Source organism: Lutra lutra, chromosome 11 (assembly GCF_902655055.1).
Source record: "Lutra lutra chromosome 11, mLutLut1.2, whole genome shotgun sequence".
In the NCBI taxonomy this organism is placed as follows: Eukaryota; Metazoa; Chordata; class Mammalia; order Carnivora; family Mustelidae; genus Lutra; species Lutra lutra.
This window is the reverse complement of record NC_062288.1, coordinates 92,444,270-92,468,738: the sequence shown is the minus strand read 5'-3', so window position 1 is coordinate 92,468,738 and position 24,469 is coordinate 92,444,270. Positions and strand designations below refer to the sequence as shown.

Sequence of the window (24,469 nt, the reverse complement as noted above, 5' to 3'; positions counted from 1 at the left end):
CTACATGCTGCCCAAACAACCCTCGCCCTATTACCTTAGCCTGGTTTCTCAATTCAACATTAGGAAAATCCAGAAAGCCACGCAGCCCAGCCTCCGAGTTTCACGGAGACCAGAGTTGGAGCTCCATTCATTAAGCCTCTAAACCCTTGGGTGTCAAAGGCATGTCACTAAATAGGTCACTCAAGGCACCAAGGAAGCCAAAAAAGGAAAGAGCCCCCTAAAGGAAAGTGGCATTTAATTGGGAACCTTCAGACATCTGTCACTCTTGGTGACAAGCGCGAGAAAGGACTTCGCACATTTGTGACGCGCAGGTGGGACGGGGCTGACGGCTGGAGGCACTGGAGCCGGGTGCAGGCGAGGGTGTTCGCGCGTGGGGAGGAAGGAGAAGCTGCTTTTGAAGTCTGGGCTCTTTCATCCCCAATATCATTTAAACAAAACAAAGCAAATATCTGAGGCCATCACTGTATCCTAAAAGGCCAACCGCTGTCCATTTAAGCGATCCTCCCTGTGAAGCCGGGCGCGCACCCACCTAAAGCACAGGTCAGCACCAAGTTTGGAAAAGAAAAGGTTGTGCGGGCCCCTGCTCCAAACAAAACACAGTGTCTCCTCTCCCGGCCTCTTGGTTCAAACCCGCGTGCTGGCTCCTGCGGGGAGAGCGGCCCTGGAGACTCCTGCCTTTAATGAGCTTCCCAATCAGCTCGCGAGGGAAAGGCGCGCTCCCTCCCTCGCCCAGCCCGCGTCCTCGCCCTGCCCGCTCCGCTCATCCCTCCCCTTCTCCATTTCCCTTCCGTTCCCTCCCCGGCAGGGCGCAGCGCAGGCCCAGGCTGGAGCAGGCTCCCCGCCCGCCCGTCCCAAAGCCCGCCGACCGAGCCGCCGCGCGGAGCCCCAGCCGAAGCGGGCACGGGGAGCGGGAGCCCGGGGAGGCGCGGTCGCGGACGGAGGGCGCAGCAGGCGCGCGCGGGCAGCGGCCACCGGCACCCGACCGAGCGCAGAGCCTCGCCGCGTTCAACAAAGGCAGCCGGAGCGCGTGCGGCGTTTGCAACTCCAAGTAAGTGGGAAGCGGCGCGCTGCTCCGCCGCCGCCCGGGGCCACTTTCCCTGACCCTCGCCCACCCGCCCGGGTGCAGCCGAGGATGGCGGTGCGAGTGGGAGCGGGCTGCCCCCGAAACGGATTCGCTCCGGGGACCAACTGAGGCATGGGAGTGGGGGGGGGGTGCGTAGGCGGGGGGAGAGTCGGGTCCCGGAGTCGGGGTGCGGGTAGGTGAGCGGAGGAGAGCAGCTGGGGCCATGCCCTGCGCGCCTCCGCACCGCGTGCCAGCGGCCCGCGGGGTCCACGCCGGGGCTGCGCGCTCGGGAAGACCTGCCGCAGGAGGTGTGTCTGTGTCTGGGGAGAAGCGAGAGGAAGGGAGGCGCCCCGGCAAGCGGGGCTCGGCTTCCCGGCCTTTCTCCGCGCCTCCGCCCGCACCTGGGCTTGCGGGCGGCCGCCGGTCCGCTGGCTTTTGTGGATGCGGTGCCCGGGGGCGGGGGCGGCGGGCCTTGCGCCTCCCGGGGCCGGGGGACATCGAGAAGCCCTCGCCGAGCGGGGACACTCCTTGTCCTGCCCGCCAGCCCGGGAGGGGCTCCGGAAAGGGCCACATCCAAAGTTTAGAAAGACACACCTGAAACCCATCTCGTTTGAATGCGGACTTTAACCGCCGCCCCGGACACAGGCACTTGAACTCTGAGGCTCCCGCACAGAAAGGTGGGGTATGTTCATTTACGAAGTTGCCCGATTCGTCGTTTCCGAGTTGATGTTTCTAAGAAATGAACGTTTTTAAAGCAAGGAATATACTCCCCTCCTTCCTTGCTTCCCATACGAAATCTAAAACTTCCTCTCCTGAACACACACACACACCTCTTTTCCTTAACAAAAACACACAGAACACACACCTCTCGCTGATACACACTTGGCTGTTAACTCTTTTTCTTTGTTAACAGCTGCTTTGTAAGTTTGGGGATATACTGGAAAAAAAAATAGTGGCATGGGGGGAGGGGAGAGGTGGCCGATGAGGGAGAGTGAACAATGGGCGGGACCTCGAAGTTTCCTTTTAGCATCTTTCCTCTTGATGAGCTTGTTGCTGTAGCAGCTTGAGAACGGTGGTGTGTGCCTGCGTGCGCCTGTGTGGGAGCCACGGGCCTGGGAGAGGACTGAGATGCTAGTCACCAAGCAGGGCTCTGGGACTAAGAACATCAGGAAGCAGTTTCATGGTCCTGGGCAAATGTGAAGTGGATGAAACAGTAGAGCCCATTCAGCCCGGCGATCGCGGGGGACTAATTGATACGTGGAGATATTTCAAGGTATTGATAGTGAAACAAAAGACGTGTCTCCCAGCACAAAATAAAGCATGCATTTTCCATCTTCATTATATGCCCTTTTAAGTAAATGATGCACTTTAAAGACCAAATCATTAAAAAGCACGCACAGAAAAAAAAAAAAAAAAAAACACGCACAGTCCAGTTAGATTCAAAGGAAATTAGAGCGGTATTAGCTCTCGTCCTCTTGGGGGTGTGCGCGCCTTCAGAGTGGTGAGACTTGCACTCACTGAAACTATAGGATGCGATTTTTTCTTATTTTATTTAAAAACAAAACAAAACAAACAAAAAAAAAAAACCCACCTCCTTCCATTACCCTGTGCTTTAAGAAACTTTTGTGCTGGGAGTTCTCTAATTGTGCTTTACGTCTTCGGAAGGTGATCTCCCCCGACCCCCTTCCATTCCCAGACACCCCTGGGGACAGTTTTCTTCCCACAAGTGAGATCTGTGAGGCGTGCCCACCTGAAGCCAGTCAGGACCACAGTAGGCGCTCTCTCTGCTGGTCACGCGTGGATGCAACTGCATTGTATTTTTTTCTCTCTCTTACTTCTTTTTTAAAGATTTATTTATTTATTTGAGAGAGAGCAAGTGCACGCAAGGGGCAGAGGGAGAGTCTTAAGCAGACTCCGCAGGGACCGTAGAGTCCCATGCCGGGTTCATTTCCAGGATCCTGAGATCAGGACCTGAGCTGAAACCAAGTGGGGTTTCACTTGAACCGGCTGAGCCAGGCAGGTGCCCCTCGCATTGTATTTTCCAAGCCGGAGTTGTGTTAATCCCCAATTATCATCCTGTTAATATATAACTTGAATCACCTGATGTTTAAATGAGGTATTATAGAGAATGAGGTTAATTTAACAGTATACAGAGTATAATATATATTATATAATAATACATAGTTCTGTGGTTTCCTAGACCTCTTTCCAAGATATTTGGAGTAATAAATTTGCCAATTTATTGAGAGCTTCAGTGCACTTTTTTTTTTTTTTACTCTAGTAAAAAAAAAGCCAGTGGCCTTGTTGAATTTTCACAGAACATGATCATTAGAAATAACCTGAGAGAAATAAGGTCCCCAAATAGTTTAATCGCTTTTATCAATAAGATCCGTCTTAGAAATGAAATATTTTAGGTTTAAATGCTTTTTTTCCCCCTTTGAAGATACTCTCACTTTCTCATTTAAATGACCTCTCATGTGGATTGTGATTCTCTTTCTCATATGTGGGGTTTTTTAAAAAAAATTATTACTCTTCAAAATTTTCCCAGGAGACTGAGTTAAGTTGGCTTACTCAAAATGATGTGTGTGGTTAGCTAATGGCAGATCACGAAGACCAGAATATACAGTCAAGTTCTCCGCTCCTGCTTTTAATATGGTGGCGTCAGAAGATGGGGAGCGAGCGGTCCTTGACTTCCCTCTGGAAGGTAATGTTTAAACTGAGAGTACCCAGGGCGACCCGAGAGCAAGCGTGGTCTACACTAGAGGGCATTGAGTCTAGTTTAAGGTATGGCTTATTGTGGGGCCCTGGGGGGAGTCCAGGCTTCCCAACTGTCCCCTTCCATTGCCTGGATGCTGAATGGGGCTTCTTCAAATGGTGAAGGCTGCCGTTCTCATGAATAATCAGAACTTCTGTCTTCTCTTGGCACAAGGCCATGCCTTTGCTCCATGGTAAAATAATATTCAGATGTGGATCTTCTCCTTATGAGCTGGGCCGACTTTTTTCCAGAGCCAACTGGCCGGAGGGGGATTTGGGCCACAGCCTGACTTTGGAAAGTTGTTCTTCATCCCTGATATTTATGGCCAATTCAAGTTTCCATCCATCGAGCCATTTTTCCACACACTTCATGCCAATCTTGTATGTGGCAGAGTTCTCAGGGTCTCACGATCTTTCTAGGTTGTCAAATATAACAAGCCTTTTGTTCTGCACTGTTTTAGTATTTGATTTAAAAAAAAAAAAGAAGTTAAAATGTCTGCGGTTTAAAAGAGTAGCTATACCATGACATTATCGGAGAGCGTTGTGTTTATGGTAACATTGTGGATTCGATTATGTAGATCACATTCACCACAAATCCCTATTTCTTAAGCTCAGGCAAAGAATACAGTCAACAGTTGGTGCTTGAGACAGTTTGAGAAATAAAATTTTAATTTCTTCTACTGGGATTTGTTTGTTAGCCATTTCTTCACAGTAGGTTTAGGTAAAGTGGCATTTCCAAAAAAAGAAAGAAAAGAAAAGAAAAAACCTATCATAATGTGTTTTCTAAAAGCAGAATTCTTAGATTCCTAAACATCATCCTTAGTTGAAAAAAAAAAAAAGTATATGAATCTTGAAAGGAGTCATGGTAACTGACACTGACACTGTGCTCTTAATTCTAAGAACCGTTGGACAAACCAAAATGTCACTGAAAAGGCAAATAGCATGCTGTATTCCTAACCTTTTGTTTTCACTTCTTCCAGCTTTAGCACTTCCCCATCCCCCTCCTCTGCTCTCATTCTCGTTGCTCCCTTCTATTCATCCAGTGCCATCATTTCCCCTTTAACAAGTCCCACGATGTCTTGCCCAATTTCTTCCCCGTATCTGGGGTGGCAAATACGCCTTCACGTACCTATGTATCTGGAAGGGTCGCCCATGTCCTGGGACACATGGAAGGCTGGGCCTTTCTAGCTACGATTTTCACATTTTTCTGGCCTGGTTCATTCAAACCTGTTTTCTGGTCTAACGTGTTTTCTGTGGGACTCCCCTGGATTTTTTCCCTTCTGACTAAGACCCCGGCTGGGATCCGTTTATGCTTCTGTCACTGAGGGCGGTGTTGACTTCATTCTCCTCTTAGTTTCTAAACTTTAGTGGAGCCGGGATTACTCACCTCTATCCTCCCCATCCCACCTCCGCAGTATAAGATTTCTTGCTCCTATGGTGAGTCAGTTTAACCATAATAAGCAGTTTTTATTATATGTATGCTAGATGCCTAATACTGAGCTAGACAATGTGATATACTCAAGCAATAAAAGTTTCTTTTCTCTAAGGCTTACAGTTTCACGGTTCCGTTTGTATATGGAAATGGTGCTAACCTGTGAAATCCTTTATTACAAATAAATTTAAAAGAGATGCCAGACAATGAAAATCCATTTATAGCCCTGCCCTCCCCCCCCACAATCTCTGGAAAAAACACTTGAAAAGTCACAGGTCATTTCATCAAACAAATGACTTTTTACATTTCTTCCTTTCTCTTAGCATGCAATAGCATCCCTTGCCAACACTGCTTTCTTATGATTATATGATTATGTTTTACTGCAACCTCCCTGACATATTAATTTTTTCCAACTTCCTTGGCCACTCCTTAGCATTTTTTTTTTCTTCTTTTCTCCTCAACCTCCACATGTGGACATTCATTTCTAAATACTCAGATCTCCCCCCTGCCCCTCCCTCTCTCTCCAAATAGCTTCAGTATTGATCATGACTCTTTGGGTTTCTACTCCAGTCTTCATGAGAGAACTCTCAAATCTCTCCATTCTCTGTTGAGTTTTGGTGTCACACTTTAAAAAAATTTTTTTAAATGAATGCTAAAGGGGACAATCCTCGTTGGGGAAGGAGACTGAAGCAAAGGACTTCTTGTTATTTTATTCTTAATCCCAACAGACTTCTACACATAATGACTGTTTATTACTTGTCAGGTAGTGTGATAGGGAATACAAAAGTAAATAGGCCTTCAAATAGCTTATGGGCTACTCAGTGTATGTGTGAGTACATTAAAATAACTACAACACAAGTTACAGCAAGATATGTACATACAAAGTTTTTGCCCTAAGCAGTTCCAGCAAAAAAGTGATTAAAAAAATTTTTTATGAGAAAAAAGGAAGTTTAACTCAAAAAGGTTAAATGGAGAAGGTGATAATATTTATTTCAAAATCATCACTGTCTTTTGGTTACTTTATTGCCGTTTATTCTGGAAGAGAAGTTGACTCTGGATTCCTTTGTGTTTTCATGTCACATTGGCCATGTCGTGGGGCAGACAGGAAATGACTGAAAGTGACATCTTAGAATTCACTCCGGGTTATTTAGAATAAATATAATATTAAAGACTTGACACATCACCATAGATGGACTCTTCAGGAAAAGATATACCAGACATGAGATTTTGACTGTCCTTCAGGGGACATCTATGCACGGAGGAAAAGAAAGCAAATCCTCCATGTCAGCTGTGGAATTTGGATGAAACTGTGATTGGATGAAACTGTGAGTGAGTAGGAGGTTGAAGGCACAGGGTGGGGTTGTTTCCCAGGCAAATCTGTCCTCTAGGTGGCACTCTGATTCTGCCCTGCTCTGCTCTTTTCTCCTCCCCATCTCCATCAGCCCTTCCGAGTGACTTTAACTCTTGCTTTTCCCAGCAGGGTTGACTCTGGAAAAGCTCATCTTTCCCCTGTCATAGTTACTCACCATTATCACGAGCTCCACCCCACCCACACCATGCATCCAGAAAGGCAGGGGCTCCGTCTCATTCATCTCAAGAACCCTAGACTATTAAGCTCCAGACCTCTGAAAATGACCAATAATGTCTGGCAAATGAGTGAAAAAAATAAATGACTCTGAATACCATTCTTTCTGCCTCTCATGTTCCAAAGACCTTGATGATCGTCCTCTGCACGTACTTCCTCTAAACATCGCCTGGTGCCAATTTCCGATTTCAATCTGAGTACCCCCATTCTCAGCCTCCAACCTCTGTAAGAAGCCTCTCCATCTCTCATTTCTTCACCTCTGTCATTTCACAGGTCATCACAGTGATGACCTGTGATGACACAGTGGGTCATCACAGCCTGTCAGGTCTCTGGCCTGTCTTCTAACCATACTCCCCCTTGTCTACTTCATGCCCAGACCTTGCAAGGTCTCTAACTCATGGCTGCCTCCATAATGGAGAGAGAAATCTGACTTCCCTCTTCTTTAAGAGACCGTATAATTCAAAGCTACAAGACTGCTCACTTAAAGCCTTCTTTTCATCATAACTCCAATGTGGCTATAGAACATTTGCTTTTCAGAACTTTTTACGTTTATTTTTTAATGTTTTTATAACAATTACACTTAGAGCAAGATTTTTTTTTTTCTTTACACTGATACAACTAAGCTTAGGGAGGTTAAGATGACCCCAGTAAGTGCCATGAAAGTATTAAATCAAAGCTTTTGGGGTGCCTGGTTGGCTCAGTTAAGTATCTGCCTTCAGCCCAGAGTCCTGGGACCAAGCCCCAAGACATGTTCCATGCTCAGCGGGAAGCCTGCTTCTCCCTCTCCCTCTGCCTGCTGCTCCCCCTGCTTGTGCTCGCTGTCTCTCTCTCTCTCTCTTTGACAAATAAATTAATCTTTAAACAAATAAAAATAAAAGTTTTAAAATTCCTAGTTTGGATATTTTCTTCTCTATAACATAATGCCATTTCATCCTTTGGCTAATTAATTTTTATGCCCCAGTTGCCTCTTATATCAAACCTAAACTCCAAGGTATATATAATAAGAGGCCACATAACCTAGGGTAGCCGTTCCCTGTCTTCTGTTTATGGGAATAATTAGAATCATGTCTTAGCTTCTGGGTGCCAGGGGCCCAGCCCTATAGATTCTGACTTGAGAGGTGGAATCAAGGAACACAGACATGTGACAGCCCACCTGGATATAGGGGACAACGTAGACATATTAGCCCTAGAAACCACAGTTCTACTTACTGCTAGCCCTGTGACCATCAGCAGATATCATGGTTTTTCTTCAATTGCCTGACCTCTCATTTTACTAAGAACATGAATACTTCCCTTGTGGTATTGACATGAATATTAATCTAGAAAATGAACATGAAGGACTGACCCCAGAGTCTGATTGGGAGGGAGTGTTGGATGAAGATGATGAAGGCGCTAATTATGGGGGCACAGTGACCCTGCCCGGTGATGCCACGCTCCCCATCACTTTTATTTCTCAGGCCCAGTTGGGGTCTCAAACATGCAGACAGGTGAGACCTGGGTGAGACCCTTCTGCTGTGCCTCGCACTCTCAGATCATTCTCTGTAAAGACAGCTCCAAAAATTCCCTTCCCCTGAAAAGAAACATGCAACCTGTGGTCGTGCTTAAGGCCTGGGGTCTCCAAATCAGGCTGCTGACCTTGGCTGACCTGACCTTTCTTGTGGCATCCAGGAGATCACTGGGCATTCAGGGCCCCCCAGTCCACTGTAGCCATCCCACTGTTGCCTCTGGGGATGCCCGTAACCACATTCTCCCTGATTTCGGCCGCCACCAAGGAAGCATCAGCTCCTGGTAGGAGTCCCCACGAAGCTGCAGAAACCTGATGGTTTCCCTGAGGCTCTGCCTGGCATTTGGTAGTGACGGGGCATGTGTCACCGACCCTCCGGAAGCCTCAGGGGATCTTGGCTGTCAGATGGCAGGGAGGCTGGGGATGGCATCCCTTGCTTTTGCCTTCAGTGATAAGGTACATCGTGACAGTCTGATGTTTATAAACTATAAAGTCTTAGGCTAAATGTGAGTGGCTCGTAATAAAATCTGCAGAACCACTTCTCTTTCCCCGATTCTGCTGCTTGTCGCTGTCATTTTCCGAGGACACCTAGATCGCTAAAGGTGCCCGAAAGTCGGCTTAACCGGACGAAGTGAGCAGGAGGAGAGATGTGTGAAGGGTGTGAAAATATGAAAACCTGAGTCAGAGCTGGGGGATGGGGAGGAAGCGAGAAGACAATCCTAAAAAAAGGCTAAATGAAAATGGTTTTGCATTCTTTTACTAAATATTATATTATAGTTCTTTCTGAGAGTTGTCAAGAAGACATTCCAAATTGTTCAATCAGTTATGCTCGCTAAATTTAGGTCTTTGCAACTGAAGAGCGACGCCGCGCTTACTCTGTAGCAGGTGCTCCTTACACTTTCATGGGCATTTCAGTCCCCTGGAGGTCTCCAGACAATGCAGGCTGTGGTTTAGCAGGCACCCGGCAGACCTCTCGACAGTGATAACCTGGCTGCTGGCCTGGGGACCTGACTTTGAGCAGCCAGCCACCGGGGTTGAGATCGACGAACTTGAGAGAATGGGAGAGGGACCAGAACTCTCCAGGCATGACCTTTCATAGCTTAATACAAACACTGAGGGTCATGGGCAATAACCCTTCTTGCTGTGCACAAAAACAGCGCATGCCCATACTTCATGTCCAAATATTTACAGTGTTTGGTTTTTCATAAAAGAAATTTGCAGTCACCGTCTGATTTCCTGCTTGGCTCAACTGAAGACCCTTAGAGTAAGAGGCCCCCTGCCAGGCGTGTACCAGTGTCTCCTTCCAGTGTTTTCCCTGGAGAAGGGAGAAGTGATTCATGCCTTAATTTGTCTTAAAAGCGAGTGAGTGAGATGTGTTTAGGAAACTTCCTTCTTCATATGAAAAGGATATAATATCGTTTGTTTTCTTTGTGCTAGAATATTCTTTTCTTTAGGTTTTGAGTATGATTCTCTTTGATTGTCCCTTCTGTACTGTAACGGAAATCGAGCAGGTGTCCTCCGTCTTGGTGACTTCTGGGAAGACCCTGGGCCGCTGGAGATTTTTGCCACAGAGCCAGATTTCAGCAATAAGGAACAGAGTCCAGTACCATTCTTGGGTAACAAAATTTTCAGTCAAGCTAAAACAAGTGGAGACCACACACAATTTTAGAACAGTGTTTTCATCCTGGCCTTACTTCTTTGCTAATAATTCAGCTTTTTCTAAACCTCACCCTGGGAGTCTTGCCCATAATAGCCAAGGGTTATCCCTGAGGTTTTGACAGGTCGTGGTCTTCCTGTTGGATCCTAAGAACACTGGAAGGGTTTTAGTGGGCACGTGCCAGCAGGTCCTATGGTGCGTCCATGGTAAGCCCGAAGTGGCTTAAAAGTAGCTTTGGAGAATTTTAGGCAAGGGTCAGTGTTGTTGTTCAAAAGATATTTTCTACCAAAAAAAAAATATATATATATATATTGCACCATTTCTGTAGGTATGGTCCAAGGCGTGTAACTGAGGAAAACTGAACTGCTCTAGGAAGGAAAACAGGTAGTTGATTAGATTATTTTAATAGATTTAGGTACTTAAATTTTGAAAAAAGAGCCTGTCTTCCTATGCACACTTTAAATTTACAGCATAACATTTAACTAATCAGTGTCTTTGGCAGTATTAAGAATCTCAGAGCACCATGCATGTCAGACTTGTGAAAAGGTGGCTTCACTTTAATCATGGGAAAAATAATGAAGTTTTTCATTATTATATTTGTTATTAGAAAAAGAGAAATACATACCTGAAAAAAATCATTTTTTCCTCATTCTAGAAAAATATATCTTCATGGCATAAGATGCTCAAATTTTTAAAAACTATAAAGAAGAAAAACTCACTTCAAGTCTTGCTCCAAATAGATGCTGGTATTAACACTCTGATACACATCCACAGCTTTCGGATCTGCTGATGGAACTGTAAGAAATAGTTGAATGAATAATTGCCCGTCTTTTACAAATCAACATTATAATTAATGCATGCTCTACTTTTAATAGCTTTACACACATTCCTGTGCATTTGTTTTTTATGAAATAGGCCAATTAAGATGGAAATTCAGTGTACTTAGCTTGACATGGGGGAATCTGAGTCATTAAAAAAAGCCTAGTCCATTACTATTACAGACTCTCCTAATAAAGTTGGAAGTAGAAAAATGAAAGCAAACAAACATAATCCCTTGAAGCAAACAAACAAGTCTTTGTCCCAGCAAAGGATGTACTGTTTAGACGAGAACACTTAATTCCATAGAACTTTGTGTGTTTCGTGTGTGCCAATTAAAGGTCAGGCTGAGTAAACAGTATCTTCCATTCTGACCCCGAGAACCCTTCCAGATACATATGGGGTGTGTGGGGGGGGTAAAGTCTCCCCATGGAAGCCACAGCTGCTTGCTCCTGCCCAGGAACCATCTAACTCTGTAGCAGCTCCCAGGAGGCTAGGGGCCCTCCAGACTGCTCTGGGGCTGAGGGGCTGGACCCAGAGCCCTGCCTGTGGGTAACCTGCAGGGGCAGCAAACCTTTTGAAGCCTGTGGCTCTTTGATGCATTGGCACCCAAAGGGGGGTTGTTTATTTGCTCTGTTGTTATTTGGAATAACTAATGTATAAATGGGCTCGAGTTTAAAGTGAGTCAGATCAAATTTGCGTTGGACGACCGCACTGCTGATTGGGGAGGACAGGCCACAGTTACAGGCTTTGATTGTCTCTGCTGATACTGGGAGTCCCACCAACTTGAGCCCGAAACGATTTTTAGCCCTTTTTAAATAGAGGTTTTAGTCTGACAGTCGGGGATCACAGAGTTTGCCCTCTGATATGTGATATCTGGGAATTTGGAGATGCAACTTCAAGGCTGTCATAAATGAATTTGGTTTGGAGAAACAGATCAGAAGCAATTCCGCAGGAGTAAGTGGGTAGAGGTGGATTTCTAACGTTTCTCTCAAAATAGATCTGCGTCTCTGAAATCAGCCTGACTATGGGTGTCTAACGTTTCATCCACTGATGTGCTCTTGCAAGAGGTTAAAATGACAGCGGTTAACTTCAAAGGCAGCAGAACCAACAGACAAAAGAAATGGAAGTGGACTTGGTTTTGAGATCTTAGGGAAAACATCCCCAAGCCTGATAGTTGGAAGCCCTGTGCTTGGGGAAGGGAACTTCAGGCCTCCCAGAAAATTCTATTAGAGTTGAGGTTTCCTCCACTGTGGAGGCACCAGTGAGCCCACTGGCTTTGGTGGGGTTTATGAGGAGACTTCTCTGGGCTGGACTGGTCTTGTTTGCTGTCCGCGTCTCCTGGGCTCTGGATGCCTCTACGTATAATGACGCCATGAAGTCAGTCAGGCTCTGGGCAGCAATCCTGGTCCCTCCTTGTTCTTCTCAGAAGAAGCTCTTGAAGACCAAACAGTAGCAGCCATGCCGGTGCCTCAAATAGGACCTGAGCGATCTTGGGTACAAGACCGTAAGGTAGACCATTTGGTCGCTGAGCCCACTCTTCCATAAAGGCATACGTCCTCTAGCCCACTGTTTCTATCCATGTCTTCTCCACCCTGGGGGGTGGGGGGCAAGGGAGGGCTGTCAAGAAAAGGGATCAAGGAGGAGACAGGGAGGCTCCCTTTCATGCCCTGGAGCAAGCAGAATCCTCCAGACCCAGGGCTTGGTTACACACACACCATGAGCTTCCTGGGCCGGTTTTGTCCCTTGCCTTTCATCACCAGCTGTAAGGTGTAATGTTAAGCATCTTGTTTAAATCAGAAAAAAGTTTAGGCTTGGCCCCGCCTATTAAAAAGTCCAATTTTATGTTGCAGAACAAATTGTTATCCCCTTGTCTTCTTCTTTCCTCCAGCTGACCTCTTCCTTATCTGATTTCCAAGTCCACACTGCGGAGTGGCCCGGTCTCTTATCATGCACTAGAACTTGAGCAATAGTTGAAAACCAGTGCAGAATCAGAGGAAAGCGTAACTTCTCTTTGTACTGGATTTTAAATATAATCTTAGGTGGAGAAGATCAGCTTAAGTACCAGAGGCTGTTTTTCTCCAAGGGGAGTGGATTTCTTAGCTTATCTAGTGTGATAAGCAATTGCTTATCTCTATTCTTGGTGCATTTTGAGCAAAATCACGCTCTGTCCCTTGAGAGTGTTAAATATTTGTATCTGTTAGGACTCCTGATGCCTGCCGGTAGATGTGCAGGGAGGCTGGGAAGCTGGAAGCTGGAGGAGGTAACAGCAGCGGCGGTCAAGTGCAGACCAGTTAGTAAGTCTTTAAGGAGCAAGTGACCACATTCTCCCAGTGGACGCAAAGGGATAATCTCCGGGACTGTGGCTTATCAGATGAGATTGACTTTTACTGAAATGAGGGTGAGTGCGTCCCCAGCCGGAGCACCAGCTAAATGGAGGGACACTTGAGGTACATGCTAGCAAGGATCAGGGACACAACTAATGACCAGCAATTCTTGGAGCAAATCTGCGGATCTTAGGACACATTCCTCTAGCTAACATCTGATACTAGTTCCGTTTGTAGATCTCCATAGGAAGAGGCTTCCATTTTTTTTTTAAAGCTTTTACTTATTATTTTATAGAGAGAGCGTGTGTGCAGGCACACACGAGTGGGCAGCTGGCGACAGAGGGGGAAGGGGAGAGAGAATCCCAAGCAGACTCCCTGCTGGGCGTGGAGCCTGACTCGGAGTCGATCTCGTAACCCTGAGATCGTGGCCTGAGCTGAAATCAAGAGTCGGATGCTTCCCTGACCGAGCCCCACAGACGCCTTTGAAGATGCTTCAGTTGTTAAATCATTTTGGATTGTTGGTCCTTCGTATTTAATGGAAATCATTACATTAGTTCTGAGTTTCAGTGGTCACGCGTCTTGACACTGAAGCTCATCTTTCTAAACTCTGTTGCTGGGTAATCATTTCTGGTTCTTTCTCTTTGTCGCTGCCCAGGTAGCAGCTGGCATAGAGCCAGCTGCTCAATTCACATTTGTTGCTGCATAGAATTAGGATAACATTTTACCTAGTTTCTACCCCCCACGCCCCATCCCCACTGCCCTTCCTCCACCAGCCCTGGCAAGACTTAATATTACTTGGCTACCCTCACCACAAACTGTGACCTGAGCAGTTGTTTTCCTTGGCATCTCCAGCTTTTCTTTTCCACTCGATCCTTCGTACTCAGGGATATTTCCATTATCGATGTTCAGACACCCAGAGGCCTGCCTTCTGCTGTTCTGTGAAGACATCTTGTATCCAGGCTTCATGCTGGCCACTGGCATCCCTCGCTTCCCTTGATTTGCTCTGGGGACACATGGCAATCTGTCAAGTTCAGGACCTGCCAGCACTTCTGGGGTGCTGTTTCTAGGAACTTTCCAGGGCCAGACTTTGTCCCTTATCATCAGTGACTTTGAGAAGCTACAGACCTTGCTCGCTTTTTTTGTGTGATTTCCTCCCCTTTCTCCTTTCACACTTGATCTTAGCCAAAAGGCCGAGAAGCTCCTCCCCTTTCTCCTTTCAGAGCACATCCACCAGCTCGAATAACGAACGCTATCTAATGTCTGTCAGGTGCTTTCTCTGTGTGGGACACAAGGCGGGAACTTGACATTCAGTTCCAGATTAGATGTTCCCAAAAGTCTTGGGGGAGAAAGATTGTTTTGCTTCTTAAAGATGAGGAAACTGAGTCTTAGGATGGTTAAGTGACTGGTCCAAGATCACAAGCTAGTGAGAGGTAGAACTAAGATTGTGGTCCAAGTAGCTCTGACCACAAAGGTTTTAAGCTGCATGCTGTCCCATCCTCCTCCCCCTGTTCCATGACAAGGGTCCCTTGAGTATCTGAAGAGGTTTTGGTTCACTATTCCCTTCTTTCCTCTGGCCAGGGCCCAGAAATATGGTCTTGCCCTGTATACTTTATATCTACTCCCTCTGATCAGTAGAATACCCTCCCTCGGTCAAGGAATTCTGTCATTAGGCTAGACCTCTTTGGCTGCATATTTTCATGTATTGGTTCATTTTCCATTGTCTCCTCAAGGGTCACTTGGCCTGGGCTGGTGGTTCAAGGTGCTGGTGCTGAGGAAGGGACAGGGGAGCGCGGGCAGGAGGGTGTCCGGGAGACGCTCCCTCCGGGCCTGAGGACTGCTATCACCTGACCAAATTGTTTGTTGGATTGCTGTGTTCCAGCCCTGGGGAGGCCACAATGCCGTGTTTGTTTGTGTATGAGAGGCTCTGGCTTTGATTAGTGGCTAGTTCACTGCAGCTGAACATACAATAGGGACCGAAAGGATGGGGGGAAAAAAAAAAAAAAAAACTCTGCTGCAGTTTCCCATTGGAAAGCATTCCCTGTCAAGCTTGGACATCCAACAGTGGGGCCCAGATGGACAGAGGCTGGGAAAGGTTAGGAGATGGATTCTCCATGCCCCGCAGCCTGTTGTGTGGGACGAAGTGTCGAGCCCTGTGCCCCTCGGTGTCTTTCACGATTAAGGTCTGAGACTGGTATATTGATGTGGTTTGATGCGGGGCAAAGCCTGGGGGGCCGGGTCTGAAGAGCGGGAAGGGGCCCTGAAGTCACAAGGGCTGGCACGAAAAACGGTGGGAAGGGTGCACCTGTCTTAAAGGGCCAGTCACACAGTATGAATAATTAAAAAAAAAAAAAAGGCATTCCTTTGGTCATGTGGACAAAGTATGATGAACTGTGACTGTAATTTTGTCAAGAAAAGAGAGAAGTGCGAAGTTCTTATTCTGTAACAGCAGCAGAGTTGATCGTTTTGTAACAAATGAATACTAGAATTTTATTCTCATTAAATTCAATTTTGTGTCATAAGCCCCCTATTCACAGGTAGCTGAATAAGAAGATATCTGCCCAAATTACAGACCCCCCCCCATATATTCTTAGAGGAATATTCCATTCAGTGAGAATTTTTACCAGTAGAATGTCTGTCTGAGACACAGCGTGTTACGGAGGGATACCATCCTTTATCTCACACTGGCATTCCCTTGTCTGGGTCCTCCTAAGAGCAGCACAGCAGACTTGTAGTTAGAAAACCATACAGTATAGCGTATGATGAATTGGTAAAAGAAGAGTTTGATCAAGTTACCTAGAGGAAGAGGGTGCTCTGGTCTGCAGTGGCAAAGGGGGGCGGCCAGATGATATAGGATTTGCAAAAAAGAGTGCTATTGAGTGTGGAAGAAGGGCAGGCTGAGTGGGGGTGTATCGGGACAGCCAAGGAGATGACCAAATCAAGATACAGAGGACCGATTGCAGACGGGTCCAATGTGTACACACAGTAGGTGGCCAGAGGACCAAAGTTAGGAGCAGAAAAAAGTATAGGGCAGCAGGAGCCCTGAATGCAAGCTAACGTGCTTGAATTGCGCTGTGTTAGACAGAAAGGACTCACTGGAGGTTCTCCACCAGTAAGGAAGGGGAAAAAATGTAGAAGAGTATAAGAAAGATGATTTTTAGAAAAGCAATAGATTAGAGGTGGAGAGAATCCGTTAGGTCTTAAAAAATAATCCTCTGTGTACCAGCCCTGACCCTCCAGCCCTTGATCTTTTCCACATTCTAGAAATCCTGTTCATGCTTCAGTGCTTTGTTAAATACCACCTCCTCCAAGAAAATCGTCTTCACTCCCCCAGTTGAAATGAATACTTCTTTCTCTGTTCCCCAGCTTTCATTGATTTCTCTTCTAGTTTTCATTCATTGCTTCAAAAACATGCAATGAACACCGTGTCCTGAGCTCCGGGTTAAGTGCTAGGAATGCAGAGATGAATGAGACCCCGTCTGTGTCTTCACATCCCACTGTATGGCTGGGGGCCAGACACATCCATCCGTGGAGTGTCCGTGCAGGGATCAAGATAGGCACTTCGGAAAGTCCGTTGGAGAGACACTGAAGTCCGCTGACAGTGGATTCAAAACAGACTTCTTGGAGATCATGTCTCCTGACTTGTGTTTAAAGCTTGACTAAGATAAGAGAGAAAGGGGATGTTCTAGGTAGGGACAATAGTGTAAGTCCTGATTTTATTCTCGCCTTGAACAGTTACTTTAAATGACTCTCTTTTCCTTACTTATTTGTGGAGCTCTTCACCCAGTGCTTGGGCACAATACCGAATGAATCAATTTCTGATGCCTTGGTGTAATGAGGTACTTGGGAGGGATCCTTTCCAGAGACACTATGAAGGAAAAGAAAAGCCATCTGAAGCCTAGATGTGAGGTTGGAAGGTGGGTATTTGAAGGATGGTTGGAAAATGGAATGTTGAAGTTGACCAGTTTGGGAGAATTCTGGTGTAGCGGATAGAAAGACGACATCTAGAGAGAGGGCTGATTTGGGGGAAGAGGCCGATGTCCTCAGACTGAAGAAAATGTGGCAAGACGGGATTATCCTCAGACCTGAGCATGAGCTGGATCCATGCATCCTATATGTCTCTGAATTTTGGGGGGGAATCCTTCGTGTCTAGGGAGGCCCTTTGAGGAGCCTCCAGGCGTGTCACACGGGGTCAGTGGAAACCAGGCTCCTTCCTGTACCTTCTGCCCCAGGAGGTCTTGCTACTCCGGCTATAATGAGGTAAGACAACATGAACAGTTTTATTTTCTGGGGAATATTTTTTATTCCTTTGCTCCCTGCTCTAAATCTGCCTTAGATGTCGGCTTTCGAGAAAGCTCTGTAATCAGGTCTGGGCATTTCATATGGAATAGTTTGAAGCCACTTCTTCTAAAAGAGGTCGGTTGTTCTCCAAGAGCCTTCTGTAATTCGAGTAACCACATTGGAGATGAGCACCAATCGCTCACAGTGAGATGCCTGCTCTTTCCCTAAAAGCGCTCATTTTCCTTTCCTCAAATGAATGATCTCCTGCCAGTTGTGGGTAGAGTCACCACTTGGGCAGCCAGTGGAAGAAAGTAGTTACTCATAATGCGCAACAGCAGAGTAACAATGAAGCCAGAATGTTCTGGCTCCACAAATTTTGATGAAAATTACGTGCAGAAAAACAAGAGCCGGGCCCTCAAAGACAGAAAGGTTCTTGTGTTCTTTGTTGAAAGAGCTCCTGTTGGGGGGGGGGATGTTTGTACCAAGATGGCTTCTTTGCTGTCCTCAGTCAGCACGGCTTCCTCCACACATCCTGCTGGGATAGGAACACTCTCCCTTCCTTTTTTGGCATTTTCTTCATCCAACCCCGAGGATCTTCTTCTCGGTGAAGGCAGAGTAGAGGTAAATGGATAGTTCTCGTTTTTCTGCTTTAAAAATTACCTTTGCAGCTTTACTAAAAGAAAAGAAAGCTCAGGAAGTCGCAGTTGTCTGGTTTCCAGTCCAGTTTGAGTCAGGAGAGGCAGGAAATGTCCTGGGGACAGAGATTAGACAAGATATTTTCCAAGAAAGCCATTTAGCCCTGCATATATTATACTTAAAATTGTTCCAGCTTTGATGTTAATCTGCAGATTCTGGGCCAGGTAACCTGGGGCTTCTTAGGGTAAAATTTTGTGATTTCATGGAGATGTTGCCCCGTCTGATACCTTTGACTGATCAGTAAGCTTCTGCCAAGGTGAGCCAATTATATTACAATTAAGAATCTTTTTTCTGCAGATACCCCACTTGATTAAAAAAAAAAAATCTTACCCTTTAGGCTTCTCTGTAATGAAGCTAACAACTGATATCCAGATAATGTTTTACCCTTTGCAATTTGCTTTCATAGGTCCTATCTCATTTTGTCCTCAGACCAGTTGTATGAGATCAGATTTAGTATTTTTACCCATTGGGGCACCTTGGGTGCGCTCAGTGGGTTAAGCATCCAACTCTTGATTTCAGCTCAGGTCATCATCTCAGGGTTGTGAGATCTATCCCCGAGTCAGGCTCCGCACCCATCATGGAGTCTCTTGAGATTCTCGCTCTCTCCCTCTGCCCCTTCTCCCAAACTCACTCTCTCTCAAAATAAATAAATATTTTAGAAAAGACTTTTACCCCTTACACAGATGAAGAAAAGGAGGGTCTAGGAAGGGGAAGTCTTGTCCAAAGTTTGTTCAAGAAGGAAGAATGGGTGCTGCCTCATCCACCTCATATGAGAACGGGGGGAGTTATAATCTGTGGAAGTATTTTGTGGAAGAAAAAAGAAAATTCAAAGACATGTGGTATTCTGTTCTTTGCAGTGTGTAGGTTCTTTGGCTTAAAACACTGGCATTATCCAATGTTTCCTGAAGAAGAGATCCCCTGCGCTTGAATCCCATGGGGTTGCCATCTAAAAGTTTCCACCTGTGAAGTCAGAACCTTTACGTGAGGGCTGAGGAATGGCAATTTTTAGCCAGACCATTTCATACTCAGTAAGTTTGAGAGTGTGTGTGTGTGTGTGTGTGTGTGTGTGTGTGTGTGATCTTTTCACCATATGTCTATTGAGAATATGGTCTATTATGATGCTGGCTGTCCTCCAGAAATTATTGGAAATAGATTCTAAGTTCTAGACCAGACTTTAAGACTGGCTAACTTCGTATTTTAAGTAAATCATTTGAAGTTTGTAGGCTTTCATGTTCTTAACTGTAAAATAACTGAAGGATCACTAAGCCACCCTCAAGCTCTAAGATTCAGTGTCTATGCTCTTGCCAGACTTTGGTTCCTGAGACTTTGCGCTCCCCCCATGGAATAGGCTGCGTGTGTTTAAGTCTGTGGTTCGTAAATTGGGGTTCCTTATCTGCAGCGTCCGGTTCACCTGGGAACTTCCTAAAAATGCTCCTTCTCAGCTACCACCTCAAACCTACAAACTCAGAAACTCAGAGGGTGGGGTAGCCCTCAGAGGGTGCCGTAGGTTAATAAGCCCTACAGGAGATCATAACACAGGATCAAGTTCAAGACCACCAGTGTAAGCCTTTTTGATCCTGACCAGTAAATGCAGATCTTTTGCTCTGTAATTACATTTTGTTTTTCCGAGAGCTCTGACTACATGCTGCTGTCTATTTCTCAGGAAAAGATAGTAAGAAAAGTAAAATCTCTCTGTTTATAATCCAAGACTTCTGAGGGTAAAACCCCAATTTCCCATATTTCTAAAGTAGCTTCTTCCATCCATAGAGGTATTTGGAGGTTACAGGAAAGCTTGGCAGAGCAATGAAATTTTCAATGAAAGGCACTTCTTACTTTACATGGTTCCAGTTTGCCTGAATTGTGGTTACTGCAGGTTAGTTAGTTAACCATAATCCCCCAATAATGTGGTTTAGATTTTAGCATATTAACCATAAGTAATTGTACACAGGACAGAGTTCACTCCAGGTAGTCAGTCTGCAGATCACAGCATAACTAACAGATGTGCCTTCTAATTGGTGACCAAGCACATGACTTCTTTGATCATCTGTCCGCACTGTGTCACCTTGTGTCTGTTGTTCATGCTCTGCAAAGAGAGTGAAGAAGGTCGTCTTCTTGCCTTCTGGTCTCCCAGAATAAGCCTACATGACATTTTCCAAAAATGGGTAATTAAAAGAAGAAATTGGCCAGTAACGTTGAAAGTGTGGGCGAGACACGAGACGTGGTTTACTGCTGGACGTGAAATTGAAACGACACCCAAATGGACATAGGAAAGGGCGGGAGGCGGGAAATTGGACACATGGCCATTTTTGAGAGGCTACTCCTATGCAGACATAGGAGGCAGGCAGAGAAGACAAAGAGGAGGAAAATGTGCCAAAGTGATTGATGCTGGCAAAAAACTTGCTTGAATGGAATTCTCAAGTGTACGCTCAGACTTGAAAACCTGAAGAATGAAAGAATAAAATAATCTCTGCTTAGAAAGGCGTTGGCGTTTGCCAAGGCGTAGGAAAGATGTTTGCTCTGCATTGTGATTTGCACAATGAGAAAAGGAAAGCAAGCTCTGCAGACGATTCTTGATAACTGTTTTATAAAAACAGTGATGAAACCCTTTAAGTTTCAGTATTTCTAACATTGTAAAAGGCAGTATGCTATTAGTTATTAGTTTTGCTGTCTTTTATTTCTCCGTGCATTTATAACTGACAGAGTTTTGAATGGTTTGGTGAAAAATTTTCCAAGTTGAAGGAACAGTCCTAATTTTTCCGAATGATTATTAAGGTTGCTTTGCCCGGTTTCAGTCTGTATGCCCATTTTCACGTGAGCAGCCCTGGGCAAGGCCATGACCACCTGTGTGTGTCTGTGTGTGTGTCATTTCCGAACCATAACTGTGAGATGATGCATTTTGTGTTTTTATAATAGAATAGAGGTCACCACCTGAAAACATCCATTTATTTGCTTCTCAAGTATTTATAGGATGCTCCCACACTCCTCTTCGAATCCTTGCAAAACAGAGGTGAAAAGATCAGAAGTGCCCGCTTTCCCTGAGCTATCATTCTGGATAAATGAAGAGCCAAATAAGAAGATGTAATTTCAATTAGTGTTGGGGTTAGGAAGAAAATCAAAGAGGGGAATGAGACGCATGATGAGGGTGCCTGGGCTGGGGAAGGAGGGTGTCAAGGGAGACCAATTTAGTTTCTATCACAGGCTGTCCCTGGGTGGGGATAAAACCACTGTTATATTTTATCTCCTTCAGTTTCGGCGACTAAGTCCAAACTTCTTATTCTGCAGTGTAATATCTTTATGAAAATCAAATAGTTATTAATAATAAACATACTGTTTTACTTAGCCTAGTCATGTGTGGCCTCTTTTATGTAAAACAAAAAACCAAATCATAAATCTGTAAATAGAGCCTTAATTCAAAACAATGAAATTTTTTTCTTGCATAACTTAAACATTAAACAATATTTTATTTTTGCTGATTACCTGTATTGAAATCTGGGATCCTATGTTTGAATTTCAAAGGCTGTGACTATACTGCACCTGAGAAACAGATTTTAAGTAGTGCTTAGACAAGAAGAGGAAACCATATTCTGTTGTTCTTTAAAAAAGAAGAAGAAGAAGAAGAAGAAGAAGAAGAAGAAGAAGAAGAAGAAGAAGAAGAAGAAGAACCCCTGAAGCTTTAGCCTAGATGAAATGGATGCATTCCTGGAAACCTGTAAACTTCCAAAACTGAATCAGGAAGAAATTGACAACCTGAATAGACCAATATCTAGTAACAGGATTGAAGCAGTGATCAAAAACCTCCCAAAAAACAAGAGCCCAGGACCTTCTCCCGAAGTTGTTGTTCAAAAAATAGAAACAGAAGGAAAACTTCCAGACTCTTTCTACGAAGCCAGCATTACCCTGATCGCCAAACTAGGTAAAGACCCCACCAAAAAGGAGAATTTCAGACCAATATCCCTGATGACTATGGATGCCGAGATTCTCAACAAGATCCTAGCTAATAGGATCCAACAGTACATTAAAAAGATTATCCAGGGGTGCCTGGGTGGCTCAGTGGGTTAAAGCCTCTGCCTTCGGCTCAGGTCATGATCCCAGGGTTCTGGGATCAAGCCCCGCATCGGGCTCTCTGCTCAGCAGGGAGCCTGCTTCCTCCTCTCTCTCTGTCTGCCTCTCTGCCTACTTGTGATCTCTGGCTGTCAAATAAATAAATAAAATATAAAAAAAATTAAAAAAAAAATTAAAAAAAAAATAAAAAGATTATCCACCACGACCGGGTGGGATTTATCCATGGGACGCAAGGGTGGTCCAACATTCACAAATCAATCAATGTGATCGAACAAGTCAGTAAGAAGAGAGAAGAACCACATGGTCCTCTCAATTGATGCAGAGAAAGCATTTGACAAGATAGAGCATCCGTTCCTGATTAAAACTCTTCAAAGTATAGGGATAGAGGGAACATTCCTCAACTTCATAAAATCTATCTATGAAAAACCCACAGTGAATATCATCCTCAGTTGGGAAAAGCTGACAGCCTTCCCTCTGAGATCAGGAACATGACAAGGATGCCCACTCTCACCACTCTTGTTCAACATAGTACTAGAAGTCCTAGCAACAGCCATCAGACAACAAAGAGAAATAAAAGGTATTCAAATTGGAGGGTATGTGCTGTGGTGAGTGCTGCAAAGTGTGTAAGCCTAATGAGTCACAGACCTGTACCCCTGGGGCTAATAATACATTATATGTTAATAAAGAAAGTATTCAGATTGGCAAAGAAGAAGTCAAACTCTCTCTCTTTGCAGATGACGTGATACTTTATATGGAAAACCCAAAGGACTCCTCCCCTAAACTACTAGAACTCATACAGCAATTCAGTAATGTGGCAGGATACAAAAATCAATGTACAGAAATCAGTTGCTTTCTTCTGAAAATATAGAAAGGGGAGTTAGAGAATTGATTCCATTTACCATAACACCAGAACCATAAGATACCTGGGAATATACCTAACCAAAAGAGGTAAAGGATCTTTACTCGAGGAGCTACAGAACACTCATGAAAGAAATTGAAGAAAACACAAAAAGATGGAAGACCATTCCATGCTCTTGGATCAGAAGAATAAACATTGTTAAAATGTCTGTACTGCCTAGAGCAATCTATACTTTCAATGCCATCCCGATCAAAATTCCACCAGCATTTTTCGAAGAGCTGGAATAAACAATCCTAAAATTTGTATGGAATCAGAAGAGACCCCGAATTGCTAAGGAAATGTTGAAAAACAAAACTGGGGGCATCACGTTGCCTGATTTCAAGCTTTACTACAAAGCCGTGATCACCAAGACAGCATGGTACTGGCACAAAAACAGAGACCACTGAAGCTTTAGTCCCGATGTAGCAAAGATAATACTATTATAGAGACATCACAAATCCAGGTATTTAATATTTTTTATCACCTATCATCTAGGAATTTGGCATCAATGATAAAACATTATTGATAAAAGAAACCTTGCCGCTGTTACCATATGAATATATACAGAGAGAATATAGAAAAAACCTATAGAGAGATAAAATATATTGAGAATATATATACCATATATAACATATCTATTTTTTTTTTTTTACTAGTTAGAGAAAGAAAAATCTGTATAAAAAAATACTTGGTTAAAAACTATTTTGAAGCCAAACAGAAATTCAAACCATATTTGGATTAAAGGATTTTCTTTTGACAAAACAAGCATGTCTTTGATTCTTAGTCAAGCTGGGAGCAGGTAGAAAGCCTGCGCTGAAGCCAGTTGGATGAGCGCTATGAATCGTGGCATTGGATGTGTGTGTGTGTTTTGGGGGGGGGGGTCGGTGGCGTCAGTGGGGAGCATCTCTGCTGGCTGAGCCGTACCTGTGTCCCATAATTCAGCACCATCCGGAGCTTGGAAAGCTAGGCTGGCAATAGCCAGGGAGGCCTCTACCAGCTGTTGGATTGTTTCCTTAACTGCCCATTAGCTTGGATGCTCTGAATACCTGTGGACTCAAAGGGCCTTGCTGAATGGCTCATTCCAGAGCCAGAGCACATACCCTTTACCTCAGCTTACTTTGAGTCTGTGAAAAATAAAGCCCGAAGTTGAAGCACAGAGGGTTCTCCTAATCCTAGCTTGCTCTGTAAGATGAATGGCCACATCGTGACCTCCAGCGAGGAATGACGAGGTCTCCCGTGGGACAGGCTGGCGATAGGGCTGAAGGACCAGAGAAGCCAGGGTGCTGGTTTGTGTAAGGCTGCTGCTGTTAGGAATAAATTTTGATTGACAAGTCAGGTCGGAAAATCAAGAAAGAGTGTAGAGTGCAAATTTGAAGAAAAAAACAAAACAAAACCAC

General features: G+C 44.9%; 1 protein-coding gene across 2 annotated transcripts in view; it reads left to right on the top strand.

The window, feature by feature from the left end:
• Positions 1 to 780: 780 nt before the first annotated feature.
• PTN (pleiotrophin) overlaps positions 781 to 24,469 on the top strand; it is a 102,317-nt gene continuing 78,628 nt past the window's right edge. The window contains exon 1 of one of the 2 annotated variants that reach the window (XM_047695940.1): positions 781 to 1,048. The gene's annotated coding sequence lies outside the window, so the exon portion shown is untranslated. The remainder of the gene's footprint in view (positions 1,049 to 24,469) is intronic. The other variant, XM_047695939.1, reaches the window with a different exon arrangement.